The 14,562-nt window shown below is 45.0% G+C and overlaps 2 protein-coding genes across 3 annotated transcripts in view; one reads left to right on the forward strand and one right to left on the reverse strand.

Annotated features, from left to right (window-relative positions):
- LOC106648136 (suppressor of lurcher protein 1) overlaps nt 1-14,562 on the reverse strand; it is a 168,035-nt gene that overhangs the window by 138,696 nt on the left and 14,777 nt on the right. The gene's annotated exons all lie outside the window — the stretch shown is intronic.
- Nucleotides 8,068-14,562, forward strand: part of LOC106648138 — a 30,270-nt gene continuing 23,775 nt past the window's right edge. Inside the window, exon 1 of the mRNA XM_023458637.1 lies at nt 8,068-8,122. The gene's annotated coding sequence lies outside the window, so the exon portion shown is untranslated. The remainder of the gene's footprint in view (nt 8,123-14,562) is intronic.

Below are 14,562 nucleotides of genomic sequence, written 5' to 3' on the forward strand. Positions count from 1 at the left end.
AGACACAGTGATTAGCCTAGCTCTGCCGGTGCATTTACACAAACGCTCTTACATGGCACAAGGAAGCTCGCACGGCCGAGCAGCAGCAGCAGCAGTGGTGGCGGTGGCGGCGGCATTATAATTACGCGCGGTGGTCGCGCGCGTGATTCCACGGCCCAGTCAGCGTGGCTCCTTCGCTCTATACGTGCGAGAGCTAATTCGGTCCTGGCGACTAATTCAATTAAGCTCGAGCGCGCGGCGCACTGCAGAGCTACGTTGTATTTTCTCTCCTTCTTACTCTCCCGGAAGCTTCGTGCGCGCAGGCCTTACTTTTATACGTGCTCTCGGCTGCAGTATAGCAATTATTATCTTCGAGTGTCGAGCGGCCAGAGACTCATGATTATTACCTACCTACTCGACTTTTCAACGGCTTTGAGCAACTTACATTTTATTACCTTGAATTTTACTTATTTCGAATCTTCTCATCCAAAATTCATTGGACAATGTAAGAGATTTAAAAATTAGACAATTTTATCCTTAAAAGACTCATCAATTCATTTCGCACAAAAGCGAACTTCAATTGTTGTTCAATTGTTAAAACTAAATAGTATCCATTTTCTTGCAGCAAAACCTCGCATTTTCAGGGCGCTTATTTTCAGTGAGCAACGTAGCATCATTCTGTCTAATTTCTAATTTATCGGGGAAAAATTATAGATTCGATAATTAATTTCGACTCTCACTGAAAAATTCTGTCCTCGTCGAGTATACACTCATCGACTAACTGAGCCTGTCCTACTTGAATAAAAACTCAGTTAAAAAAAAGAGAGATGAGGAGGAGGAGAATTGCCAATAGAACTATTCAGAGCGTAAAGGATTCACGCGAATAGCTGGAGTGTGAGCTTCCTGATTAGCTCAGCTTCAGATTAGCTTAATCAATACGAATACGCTGCGCTGCTCTCATCGTGCCTTTTTGACTCTTATTTTTCTTCGATATCACTTGACTTTTTATATTAGCGTTATCAAATTTCATCACTCCATTTATATTGTCAAAATGTATTCGACGCAGAATCAAAACACAAGAATAAAGGAAAAAACAATTTTATTTATAAGCTAAATTTGCACCTATGATTCTGTCAGTGAGTTTGTGGTGCAGACGCGTCGTGCATTAGAAAGCCGGCACAGGGACAAAAAAATTCGTAAAACTCGTGCGTAGCGGCTATAAGGGGTGAAAAAAGAGGCCAATTTACATGAGAGTGGAGCACGCGAGGAATGGACGATTTCCTTGCAAATGTGAACTGCCGACGAAAGAGAGCTAGAAGAGGGAGGAAAAAGTTATGCGCGCTTTGTGTGCGAGCGTGCATGTATACAACAAAAAAAAAGTAAAAAAAAGAAAGAAAAAGAAAAGCCGGTAGCGAGAGCAAAGGTGGTCGGCGAGACGTACAATTGTATAATACATCTCAGCGTGGACTATTTAAAGCGGGCCGGGTCTATTACTGCGCTATTATACACACAAGAAGAGAGTAAAAGAAAAGAACATGCGACAGATTGAAGAGAAGGCTAGGCTATTGAACTAGCGTCCGCGAGTAATTGAATTTGCCCGAGCACAGTCTGCATTTCGAAAAGTCCGTGAATTTAATTTCTCGCAATTTCGTATGCTGAGCAACATTATGAAAAAGACGAAAGATTGAAAGAGAGATAGAGAGAGAGAGAGAGAGAGAGGGAGGGTAAAAAGGTGACCCAATGAGCTAACACACACATACTCACACAAATGCAATCGACAGAACGTTATGATGGCCATGAGTGCATTTCTATTCCCTGAAATAACGAGTAGGCTGCGAGACGCGACGGCTGTGCTTTTTTTCCACTCGAGGCTTGCGCTACTCGCGCCTTAACAAACAAGCCACTAACCAGTGGCGATGATTATGATGATAATGATATACGCGTCGCTCGAATGCGCGCGTACATACGGCTATAGGCAGAAGAGAGCACGAGAGAGATAGAGAGAAAGAGAGAGAGAGAGAGAAAGAGAGGAAGGGAGCAAACAAGGTGGGGTGAAAAGATGATTTAGAGAAAAGAGAAGTAATACTGCTGCCGAGACGACTCGCTTTCCGCGATTTCTGTGGCAAGCAGTGCGCGCGAGCTCAGGCGCGGATAACGGTTACCGTTTCGATGGTTGACCCCACAACTCTGCCAAGCGACTAGCACGAGTGTGTGTACATATACTACGTACACACGCACGCGAATACATAGTACAAGACTCGCGGCGGATCCCGCGAGCCGACTGCGCCGCGCCCGTCTCTGCTACGACTTTGCGGTAATCCAGCCACTATACAACTTGACCGAGAGGAGCTTTCTTTTCGCGCGAAATACTCGCAAACTCGTGACTGCCACCGCCGTCGCTGCTGCGACTGCTGCTGATTTAGAGGCGTGTTTTGTCTTGAATTGCTGCTGCTGCTGCTGCTGCTGATGCATTCAGGACCGGTCGCGAGGAATTTTCATAAACGCGAGCCTATATGCGTATAATAATACGCAGCCATGAAGCCAATTGACTTCCGTCCGTTTGCGCGCCGCTCGGGGCTCCATGCATAATGCATCTGGACGCGTACTCTTTTCACGAGCCCGAGTGACCCATATTTTAGGCAAAGAGCTGCAAATAACTTGGGCCAAGCACACGGCATGATTTTCGCAATCATTTTTTCGTTTATCAAAGCTTTATAATCATTTACGCGGTTCTTATCCTGCGTGGCCCATGATCTGATTGAGCCGATTAAAATCTTAATTAAATCAGACGCGATATTTATATTCTCAGCTCTTTCGCTGTGCATTCATCTTTTCTTGCGAACGACAAAAGAAAAAGTCGAGCTAAACAAACGCTGCAATAAAGAGAAGATGCAAATCAAAGGGATTTACACAATCTCAAAGAGACATCGTCGCATAATAAAGGGGCAGCAGTATTATATAAACGACGGCGGCAGGTATATCTAGGTAACGACGACCAACAAAGCTTAGCGTGTACGTATCTGCTGCCGTGGGGGTTAAAGGGTATAAGCAGCGACCATTAACACTTGCTCGTCGTCCGAGAATAGAGTGTTTATGTAGCGCTGCGCTCGAGCAATAGGCTATACACGAGCCGTCCATCGCGTACGCCACGCGCAATGATAAAATCTCTCGGAGCAGCCATATATACGTATACGTTCGATAGTTCGCTTCCTCAAAAGCCTAAAGATGTTTATCTCCTTTAGTCTGAGTCTGCTGCACTTGTATACTATGTGTAAAAGAGAGAGAGAGAGAGAGAGAGAATAAAAAAACGCATCGCGCGTACTAGCTGCGCAAAAGATACCCAGAAGATACGTACGTCGTACTTACGTGTATAAGTGTTGTGTGATCGTGTAGAGCTGAGAGTCGCCTCTTAATTACATAGTCGCGTATTACATTGTAAACGGCGCGAGAGCATACACATAGCCATAGCCTCGATAGCCCGTAGTGCTGCGCGCGCTCGAGGGCTTCTCTCGTTGCGATCTGCCGCTACGCTATACCTATATGCTACGCGTGTGTCTATGTGCACCTACGTTTGCACCTTCGGGCTAGACAGCTTAATTAAATGCTTAATTATAGAATGGGAGGACGAGCCAAGTCTATACGTCCAGCGGTCGAGGGAGCTGCTGATTAAGCTCGCCGAGGTTGCGCGTCCTCCTACGCGTGTCATTGTTTGACGCTAATCTCACCGATTCCCATTCAGATTACAGCTCGAATGTGTCTCATTTTTTTCCAGCTCATAATTTAATGCACAAAACAAACATTTCGAGCCTAAGGGATGTTTCAAGAATCTTTGATGCAAAGAGAAAAAGTTGTTGCCGCCGCTGGCATATATACATTACACGCGATCGCGATAGCCATTAACATGGAAAAGCTACGAGTCGCTGCTCGTCGATCGAACCTGTTTTCTTATCGAAATAGAATGGAAGCTACATCATTGTTTATGCGAGCTGATACAGCTACTCGATCGTTGAAATAATTAACGAAGGTGTCTTCGATAACGTGTCTGGGCCAACTAATTGACAAATCCAACTAACTTCGCAGTCTTAAAAATATATCGCTCTGTTACATATTTGCTATACTTTACGCTGTTGTAGATCTGCAATCGCGAAACGTCGTCCTGCCTGCTGGTCTCAATTAAAACTAAGAGCCCCGGGGAAGGGGATGAAATTTTTCATTATGCGATCGTTCAACTGTTTACATGCATCGACTGGCGAGTTTCGAACTACAAATTAAAAATAAAGTTTTGTACGTTTGACGAATCAGTTTTCTCGATTAACGACAATCGATTCATTTTGCGAGTATATTAAAGTCCGTCCGACGTACAGATAATCGATCGATCTCGGTCAAGCCCTTAGACTTTCCCACGCATACGTGCAAATGCTATAGGTATACAGAGGAACTAGCCGATCCCCTGCACGCGCGACGAAAAATCCCGTCGAACTGCGTCAAGCCACGTCGTCGTCCTCTCTTTCTCTCTCGATGTTTCGTATAGATCGGACTCGCACATCGCAAAAAGCATTTCCCGTCATCAGTTATATAGTAAAGCATAGGACGCGCGGCACTTTCGACTCGTTTGCCAACAAGTCGCTTCTGTGGATGCACACGCGCGCAGACATTCGAGTAGTGTCAAGAAGTGTATAGGCTCTGCATCGGTAGAAGTAGAAGTAGAAGTAGAAGCAGAAGCAGCGGCAGTGGCAGTGGCAGTGGCAGTGGCAGCGGCAGCAGCAGAGTCAGGATGCCCTAAAAGGCGCATAGACGACGACGACACGAGGAATGTCTCGCGCGCGCTCCGCAGACGCAACATTGTTGCGAGTCTAGCACGTTTGATTATTCCAACTGTAACGCATAAGGAGCAGCTTGCCGCTGCTGATGCTGCTGCTTCTGCTTCTGCTGCTGGGTATATACGTAATGGCAAAAAACACTTATACTCCTTTACACAACGAGTCTTGCGCTCTGAGCGTATAAGCGCGCGACATCGCATGCATATATATTCGCTCGAGCTCTGCGACTCCTTTGTGCCCGGCTCGAGCTCTGACAGATCGCTATATGAATCGAGCAGCCGAGCTGATGAAAAAAAGTCAGCTGCGATCCTGACAGCACGCAGGGATTCGATGTGTATATTGTACATTATAAAAAGATGAGATTTTACAGCTACCGACCGTTAAAAGCTTGAGACTGAATCGAGAGAGAGAGAGAGAGAGGAAGAAAAAGAGCCGAACGAGATAACGAATTGTATAATACGTTCTAAACGTGGCCTCGTCGGAGAAGAACTTGGCCGCCACCGCCGCCGCGAGCTCCTCGACGAGCTGCAATTATCGGAATTTCCGTGCGATTAAGCATTTAGAGAGAAATATTGATTAAAGAATGAAAGCGCATAGTGTGAGAGGGAAGAGGGAATGTGTATTTCCACTGGGGAATTGGCGTATCTTCGGACCAGAGCACGAACATAGTTTTGGAATGTTGCTACTGCGGGAGAGAGAAAGAGAGAGAAGGAGAGAGAGAGAGAGAGAGAGAGAGAGAGAAGAGCAATGCTGCCTTGAGGGGGTCAGCCCAGCCAACTATTCTGCGATCTCGCAAGTATTTGGATTGCAAGTTATCTTCTTGGATTTTTCAACTCTCTGCGATGGTATAATATATGTAGTAGCAGTAGTAGTATATTGAACTAGGTCCGAGTGCTCTGTGCCGTTATTGCATTTCCAAAATCAGAATCGACGCGCTCCGCGAGGTTGGCGCGAGCGTAAAAAAAAAGCCCCGGCAGAATACCGTAACTAATTACGACAATACGCGATCACGAATTAACAGTAATAACGTATCCTTAAACAAGCTCCGAGCTGTGCGACTTTATAAACTGCTGCTGCTGCTGCTGCTGCTGCGCGCGTACATAAAAGTGTCGACTCGCCAACTCTTCATCTCCGAGAAATGCATGCGCGCGTACCCGAGTGAGCGAGAGAACGAGGCAACGAGTTAGCGCGCGCCTATGTGCACTTGCCAGAGTCACGAGTGTGTCGCTCGCGCCTGCCACGAGAGAGGAAGCACATCCGATGGTCAATTCGGTAAATGTGTCGAAGCGTCGTCAGCCGCCGCTACGTGTACGCGATCGCGAGGCAAGGCGCACGGCGGCGGCGGCCTCAGACCTCGCGATGGTGTGGTCGTTGCCCTCGCATATGTGTGTGTGTGTGTACGTTGTACAGCGTATGCACTATATCCTGCAGCGCTCGATGAGCTCCACTACCTCTGTGTATAAAACTTATCCTGTATGATTGCATGCCCCGAGCATTGGTAGCATCTATATCTTGCCTTTTTTTTTCTTATACATTTATACGCGCTTATGCCGCAAGCACACGAACGCACATACACTTGGCACACGAGTCGTAATTTACGCCGCTGCTGCATGCAATCTTTCGGAAAATTTCATCTGCCCTTATCACTTTGGGGACTGCAGCTGATTTTTTCATCTCGTAGCTATAGCAAAGCACTCGAGTATGTAAATGTCAAGGACGTGAGCTGAATCGACTACCGAGTACCAGCGAGAGGAACCAGCGCCTCACCAACCATGCCACTCTTTTATAGTGCCGCGATATAAACTGACTCTCGAATACACTCGAAGAAATTTATATTCTTATCGTTTTCCATACTTTTCGATCAACAAATTTCTAATTGAATACCGCAAGTTTCGACGACGAGAACAATATCACGGCATAATTACGAAAGTATTTTACATGCGTCGAAAAATGAAGGCGATCGCACAATAATGAAATGTCACATCTTATGGATACTGTTAGCTCTGTACGTAAACAAGCTATTTCAAGAGGTCGATGACCCACTTAAATTAAAGAAATATTTTGATTTCGTGCTCGCAATTTGTAAAAATGGATCGTTCTAAGAACTTTTTTCAAATTCGAGGTAGCCAACTTGGAACATGGTTAACTGTTGGACATCTTAGGCGCAGAGCAGAAGATCTATATTTTCACTTGCACATTTTTGTAAACACTCGATAACCTTTGATGTACCGCCAACAATCCATTCGTAGCGCGTCGAGAAGCTCACGTGCATTCATCCAGATCGTTGTAAATTTCAATAGCCTCTAAAGCTACAGCTAATCATCGTAGTCAAAAAGATAATCGAAAAACGACTGGGGATCGCGTACCATCCGTCGTCATAACTATCATTATCATCATCATCGTCATCATCATAATGATCATCATCGTCATTATCGTTGCGATAACTCTCGTCAGATTGCAAGAGCTGCAGCGCAGGGATCAGCTCTTCTTTGGCATGTGTGTGTGTGTGTGTGTACTTGTGGTGCATGTACGTCTAGCCGATATTGGTAGGAGAGAAAAGTGTTGAAGGAAGGAGAGGAGGAAGCAAATGAAGGCACCTAGTTCGCGAGCACGTATGTATGTGTGTGTATGCTGTATAGCCCAAGAGAGTATGTGAGTATGTGCACATGCCACCGCGGGGCACCTGTCTCGTATTCCCTCTCTCTCTCTCTCTCTCTCTCTCTGTCAGGAGAATCTCAAGAGGGACTCTCTGTCGGTAGGTGGGGGCACCGGCCCCGGTGCGCATAAGGCCCCTAACTGGACGAGGTTATCAGTAGACACAACATCTTGCTCGCGCGAACATCGCTTTCTCGCACTCGCGCGAAACGCGCAAAATTCTCTCCTCTTTCAAATCGATCATTTTGTGTGCGTCGTTTTTTGTATCTTTTGTTCTACCGAAGCGTCAAGAAATATATAGAAATAGATTAGACGTGCGATCCTGGGCACTGGTGCATTTTTCAGTGTATAGTTGAAAAAAGATAAAAAAAATAAAAGGAAAAAAGTGTTTTGAAAAAGTTCCAGCTGTATACTTGCAATACAGAGAGGCTGCGCGCAGTGTGAATTACAGAAGAAAAAGAGAAGATCGAGTGATTTATATAATAAATATATTGCAGCAGAGAGAGAAGCAAAAGAATAAAAAAAGAGCAGCAGCAGCAGAGTCGGAAGCAGGGGGACGCGCGCAGACAGTTTGCAAGGCCTGCCACTGACGGCCGGCCGGGATGCAGCACGAGGGGTCTGCTGGCTTCAGATAACGCGAGAGGCAGGCGTGCGCGCCAGATCGCCAGGTAATATGCACACACACACACACACACATACTCATTTATACTCTCCACTGTGGCGCTTTTTTGTCCTGGAAATAGCTTTTCCTTTTTAATTTATATAATAAAACGTAGGAGCGAGGCATGTTATAATTTAGCCTGGGCTTGGTTATCTCTCGCACAAAGCACGAGGCGTACGAGGCACGAGGCACGAAGCGTATACGCGTAGCTGATATAACGTACGGCTATATCACGGCAGCGAAAAATCAATTTTCGCGAGTCACTTTTCCTCCTCGGTCCCAATTAACGCATATCATGCAGCGCATCTGCAGCGAAGAAAGAGAAAAAAGCTACCATGTCACGGACGCGCGCAAAGTTTATACATTATATACGTACGAAAATATATTAAGAGGGTACCGCTCGAGACGTCAGACGCGGCAGTAGCAGTGCCGCGCGAGCTTTACACAAATCTAAGGCAATATTTATACATCGATACGTCGGAGCTCGTTGGCTCGCGCGCAGCTGGCAAATTTCTCATGGCGTCCCGCCGAAACGATGCGCTCGTCGATCGCGTGCGAAAAAAGATTTTTATTAACGATAAAGCAGTCGTGCTGCCAGCCGGGTCTGCGCTGCGCTGCACTGCGTAGCCTGCACAGCACCGCCCGAGGTGAGATAAACAAGGCCGAGCTGGAAAATGCATCTCTAATGAAATTCCACACGGCTGCCGCCGACAAAACAATAACGTGCATCACGCATGTCGAGAACGAGAGACAGAGGAACAGTGAGAGAAATAGAGAAAGAGAGAGAGAGAGAGAAACACAATCCGCATGGAATTTATATCACGCGTACGTGTATATATTGTACATGCAGAGGCAAACGAATCGTCGTCATTTCAGCGCCTTCGGCCTACGCTTCCCGTCGAGCTACTCGATCAGCTGATCCAAATCTTCCTTGGCGCACTCGCGTGGCGAATAAGCGCGTGGGTGCACGCACCGCAGCTCTACCCGCTCGAGTCTTACTACGTAAGTATGTGTGCGAGTGCGTATATAAGCATCAAAAGCACGTGGGAACTTCTCATTATAAAGCTCTCTCCCTCTCTCTTGCTCTATTTTGCCGTTTACAAATAGCTATCACGCTGCTGGCTCGGAAAAGCGAGAGCAGCCGAGGAATTTCGTTTATGCTGCGGGCTTAAAGTTTAATTATACGCTGCAGTTCTCGATGCGCGCAATTTGTCGATATACAGAAGAGGCGACAAAAATCCGTCCCATTTTTTTTACCTTTTTTTTTACCTGCCGTCTGTAACGTGAGTTTTGACACGCGCGTCGAGTCTATATATAGTTTCGGAAAAACGATGTTATCAACGATTTCAATCACTCCGAGCGCGCCTCTGTGCTCTGCACGATTTTCGAGCCAGCGAGCCCAAGCAAAACTAAGCTGCGCACTCGTGATCGATGTGTGAAAGTCTCCTACCTTATGACGCTTTGTATTCGAATAAATTTATAGGTCGATATGTTCCGCTGCAGCCCGTGTACGAGCTACGACGTATACGTGTTTGTCTCGTTCTCATATACGTAGATATGTATTATACGTATAGGAAAGCCTTGTTTTTTCCTTCCTCTGTTTTTTTTCATACAGTGCAGTGCGAGTCCATAAGTTTCTCACTCGCACCCGAGACAGAAAGAGACAATAGGCATAGCAGCGCCAAGCTTGAGAATGGATATAGCGAATAAAATTTTCAGCAAGTAATGCATCGCGATTATAATAAGACACGGCCACGCGAGTCGCTGGGGAGGGAAAGAAGGAGAGAGAGAAAGAAACTCGCCTATACTCGCGTATGTATGGTAAATTACTCTTTAAGCTCACGTGTACGTCAGGATAATAGTCCTTTGGACACGTAATTAGTGGTTTCTTGGAACACCCGCAGCAAAGAACGGAAGTACACTTATGAAATTAGAGAGGGATATTTAGCTGAAATTATGCTTATTATACGAGGCGATCGATGACTTGTGCTTGTGCTCCATTTCATCGACTGTCGGCCGATCTACAAAGTTTTTCAATTTCTAATCCAGTTTGATAAATTCCCGCACGTAATCTGGATATACTTTCTCAAAAATAAAAAACGGTATCCAAAAAATCGTAAGAATGCTTTAATGGCCGATAGATATTCGTGTATAATTTTAAAACCGGTTGCCAGTGTACCTGATTCATCAAAAAATCAGGGCAAATAGAAAAAAGTCAGCTGCTCGGATAATCCTAATTAATCGAAGTGATAAACGAATTGATTCGAACGGACGGTAATCAAAACGAGCTCGTCGTCCTGGAAGTTGTCGCCTCGCGAGCGTGTGCGGCTATCGCATGGACGTATACGTTTACCCACATCTGTGCGCGTCGTGAGCATCGTATAAGATCAGGCCATGGCCTGAGGTTCATCTTTTTCTCATCATCAGCAGGAGCACGTACGCGCCGGCGCAACGGTATACGGCGAGAGTGACAGAAGCCTAGTGTGTGCGCACGCTGCTCGTGTGCGAGCATCTATACCTATCCATGTGTGTAGCTATACGGCAACAACAACAACAAAAAATTGACCGACCCGTCTATGCCTAGAGGTGTTTGTAGCTCGCGAGTTTGTTTTTCAGTTTATACCTGTGCACTTGTCGATTGAATCAAAGTGATTTTAAACTATTAGTTCGTCGTTTTTTTTTCTTATTCATTCTGTTTTGATTGGAAAAATCTGTAAACCAAAATGATTAAATGGCAAACCTTTTGTGAAAAGATGTTTCGCGAGAAAGATTAGCATTTATCATAGTTCGTAGGATGATTCATATCAAGACCTGCGACGCAGCGATAATCTCGAAATGTAAGTCGATGACAGATGAGTATCGTCGATTATCATACTTGCTCGATATTCGCTCTTGTGCATATACGGGATAAGGCTCTGCACACTTGATCAAGGTGAAATAGGGTGAACAAAAATTACCCGCTGCCTATAGGTTGTTAAAAAGTCGTAATAACGGCTATTTAACGAGGGCAAACAATTAATTACGGGCAATGTGTTCGCTGGGTAAGCATAGAATCAATTTGCACAGAACAGAAGCTCTGGTTACTTATCTCGAATTTGAAAGTCAAGTATTTTATGTAGCCGCGAGTGTGCCGCGAGTATCGTTGTTAACTGTATTCGCGACGTCAAATATTTAGATGCTATAGCGTGAAAAAAATTCGCCGACCCCCTATTAAAGGTAATAGCAAATATTGTTACAGAGCTGATAAATGTTCATTCGGCGCGGTTTTGGCGATCGATGACACGAGCGAAATTTGACTTTTCGGATCGATTCCGTAATTAGAGAGGCAAGTTAAAAGTGCGAGCAGACGTTTATATAGGCATGGAGTGCAGAAGAGACTGTGTTGTTGCCGCGCTCGCGCGTGTATGTATGTGTGTGTGTGTGTGTGTGTGTGCGAGCAAGAGGCGTGAGAAAGGACAACACGCGCCGATCCTCGTGCGTCCGTGTGTTTGCAAGAGAGCCCGAGCGTGCGTTCATGTGTGTGCCGTTAATCGACGGCGTTTATTTCCCTGAAGAATATAATGGGCATAAAGTCGCTTTTAACGTCGCTCTGCTCGTGCGTTAATAGTGACGAATAAGAACGACGCGCTTATAGGATTAAGCGAGGAGACGACGAGTATCTGTGGGCGCTTTTGTAGCCTTGGTGCATCCTTGGCTCGTGTGTTTGAGAAAGAGAGCGAATAGAAACACAGGCAACAAATCGCCGACTAATTATCGTCGACGCAGCACCTGACTCTCGATGAATGAAAAGTATTGATCGAGCTTCCTCGCTCGCTACTTACGGATATGTGTCTTGGCAGACGCGCGCCGATTAATATTCTCATCGAGGCGCGCGTTGCGTGGCGCTGCTTCAAAGGCGCCTGTCCGAAAGCTATTGTAAATCCAGGCACAATTACTTAGGTTGTACGCGAGTCGAACCGTTACGTATTTGCAGCTCATTCGACACAAGTTATTTATACTCGCGCGACGATTCCCCAACATTGAAATATCATTTTTCTGCGCGCGGGACATAACATTCGAGTATTACGCAAGGCCTTTAACCGGGGCACGTATTATTGAGGCGCTTTTGTAGCTTGGTCATTCGATCGGTATCGACGATAACGGTATTATTCTGCGAAATATAAATTTTCTTCCTCGCGCGCTCACAATTTTGGGTAGTAAAAAAAATTGCTCCTCATAATATAGAATTGTGCGAGCGGCAGTCCGTGCAGCCAAGTGCTCCGCTGGAGGTCCCCCGGGCGACGCGCTCCAATTTTTGTTTCGCCGCGCTACTATATACACCGGCGCAGTTGCGTCGAGAGCGCGTAAAATTAAACTAGAAGCTGCCCCCAGCTTGCGGGCGAACGTGACTCGCGTATACGAGCTCGCACAAAAAATCGGAATCGAGCTGCCGCTGTTGCGCTCACGCGTGCGGCAAATAAGATGCTAATCCTTTATCTTTCGTTGTACTCTGCAAGAGAGAGAGAGAAAGAGAGAGAGAAAGAGAGAGCAGGAGAGGGAGAGGAAAGTTTTGATTCGTAAACGCGTATCGGACAGCGATCGTACACCTGCTGTATAACTTAATTGGCACACGACGAAAGAAAGACGACGAGGACGGAGAAGCGAAAAGGTTCGCACTGAAATCCGGCGTGTACATGCGCGTGTAATGAAGCCGCGCGCGCACGTCACAATCTCGTTTCTGCAATCTTTCTCTCTCTCTCACTCTCTTTGCCGATGCGAAAACGAGCCGCCGCCAAAGTCGAACGTCTCTTTCGCTCTTTCTCTCTCTCTCTTCTCCTCTTGCTTGCACCGCCGAGTACGAAATTCCACGATTGAAATCGAGCAAAATTTTTACTCCGTGGCCCGCTCGAAGATGAGTATTGGCGATATGTACAATATTATATAGGTATATGTAGCGGAGCGCGAGGCAACTCGTGTAAAAGGTTGCATAAGCATCATTGAATGAAAATGGATACGTACGCGTGTAATGAATCGGAGAATGACGTCGCTCGCTCGCAAGGATACAAGCTGCCGCGGATCGGTAAAACGTGACCGAGACATTTGCTCTGCCCCCACAGTGTAACTCGTTCTACACACAAGCACACAGTGCAACACATGTGCAAGCGCATTGTGTTTATTTACTTTCCTCCGAGTCGAGTGGACAGCGCTCGGATTCAATTGTACAGCGAGTCGAGCACTCAGCCAGTGCAGTATATATGGGCTAAGCCATAATTAGGGTGATGACCAAAAAATTTTATCTCTTCTAACTAAACCAAGTTGTAGTTTATATTGAAAAGAAATGATCCACCAAGTAAGAGACCCCAAGGTCTTGTAGTTTGGTGTGTGTCGGGCTTCAAAGACAAGTCTTGAAAAATGACTTTTTTCTGTGTACCTTCACATTGGGCCTGAAAAAATAATAAAAAATAAGCTTTTTATGGAAAATTTCATGAGAAATTCAATGAAACTATTATTGAGTGTGTGCGATGCATACTACCTTGTGTATTGCCAAATATAAGGTTAATATTAAAATATAAACATGTTCGTATCCTTGGATTTGGCTCATACTGTCAGAGGTTCTTTCTTATGTTAATAAGAAGCTCTCCAGCGAGTGGCATAATCGGCAGACTTATTTTGGCCAAGTTATAGCAGTTAACGAGGATGACAGTCCAATAAAATGATTATTCCTATATGTCAGATGATAAATCACATGTTGCTTGCTGTACAGATGACCCAAACTTCAGCCAATAGATCCTGAAATGTGCCTGAAACAGAACTTGAATGACAATATAATAAAATATATAATGCTCATTATATTGCCAATAAATAATATTACAAATTGAGCTAAGGCGTATACAGATAAATGATTATTTACCTTAATGCGCTAAATATCATTTACTTTGCATACATCCCACCAATTTATTTTATCTAATCTATACAACAAATCTTTTTTATATTATGAAAAAATCTTAAAAATACTCACATAGCTGTATTGTGTTGTGATGAATACTGTGCATCACACTTGTACCTGGATACTGCAACTTGACATCTGCTGCTGGAAGTCGAAGTCCCTGGCTGTAATAGAAACCTGAAATCATTCACACAAAGTATCACTTGTCTTGTTTGATATATTTTAATGCACCAATAATTTGATTTTTAAAAAACTTATCTAATGACTATTTATTTACATGTCAACATAACCATGCAAGTAATGTTGACAACTTTCCATGGCACAAATTTAACATATTAAGTAATGAATCCCCTACACTACTTTTTAATCACTTAACTATAGATTTTTTAAGTATTTAACACACAAATACAATCTTTCTATTCAGCATCACAGCGAATGATAGTTGTAAGCAGAACACGTAACTGAGACAGATGCAAAATATGTGTAACGCAGTGCCGGGCGCCGGGCGTATTCTACACCTG

The sequence above is a fragment of the Trichogramma pretiosum genome, unplaced genomic scaffold (assembly GCF_000599845.2).
Source record: "Trichogramma pretiosum strain Unisexual culture from Peru unplaced genomic scaffold, Tpre_2.0 scaffold24, whole genome shotgun sequence".
NCBI lineage: Eukaryota > Metazoa > Arthropoda > Insecta > Hymenoptera > Trichogrammatidae > Trichogramma > Trichogramma pretiosum.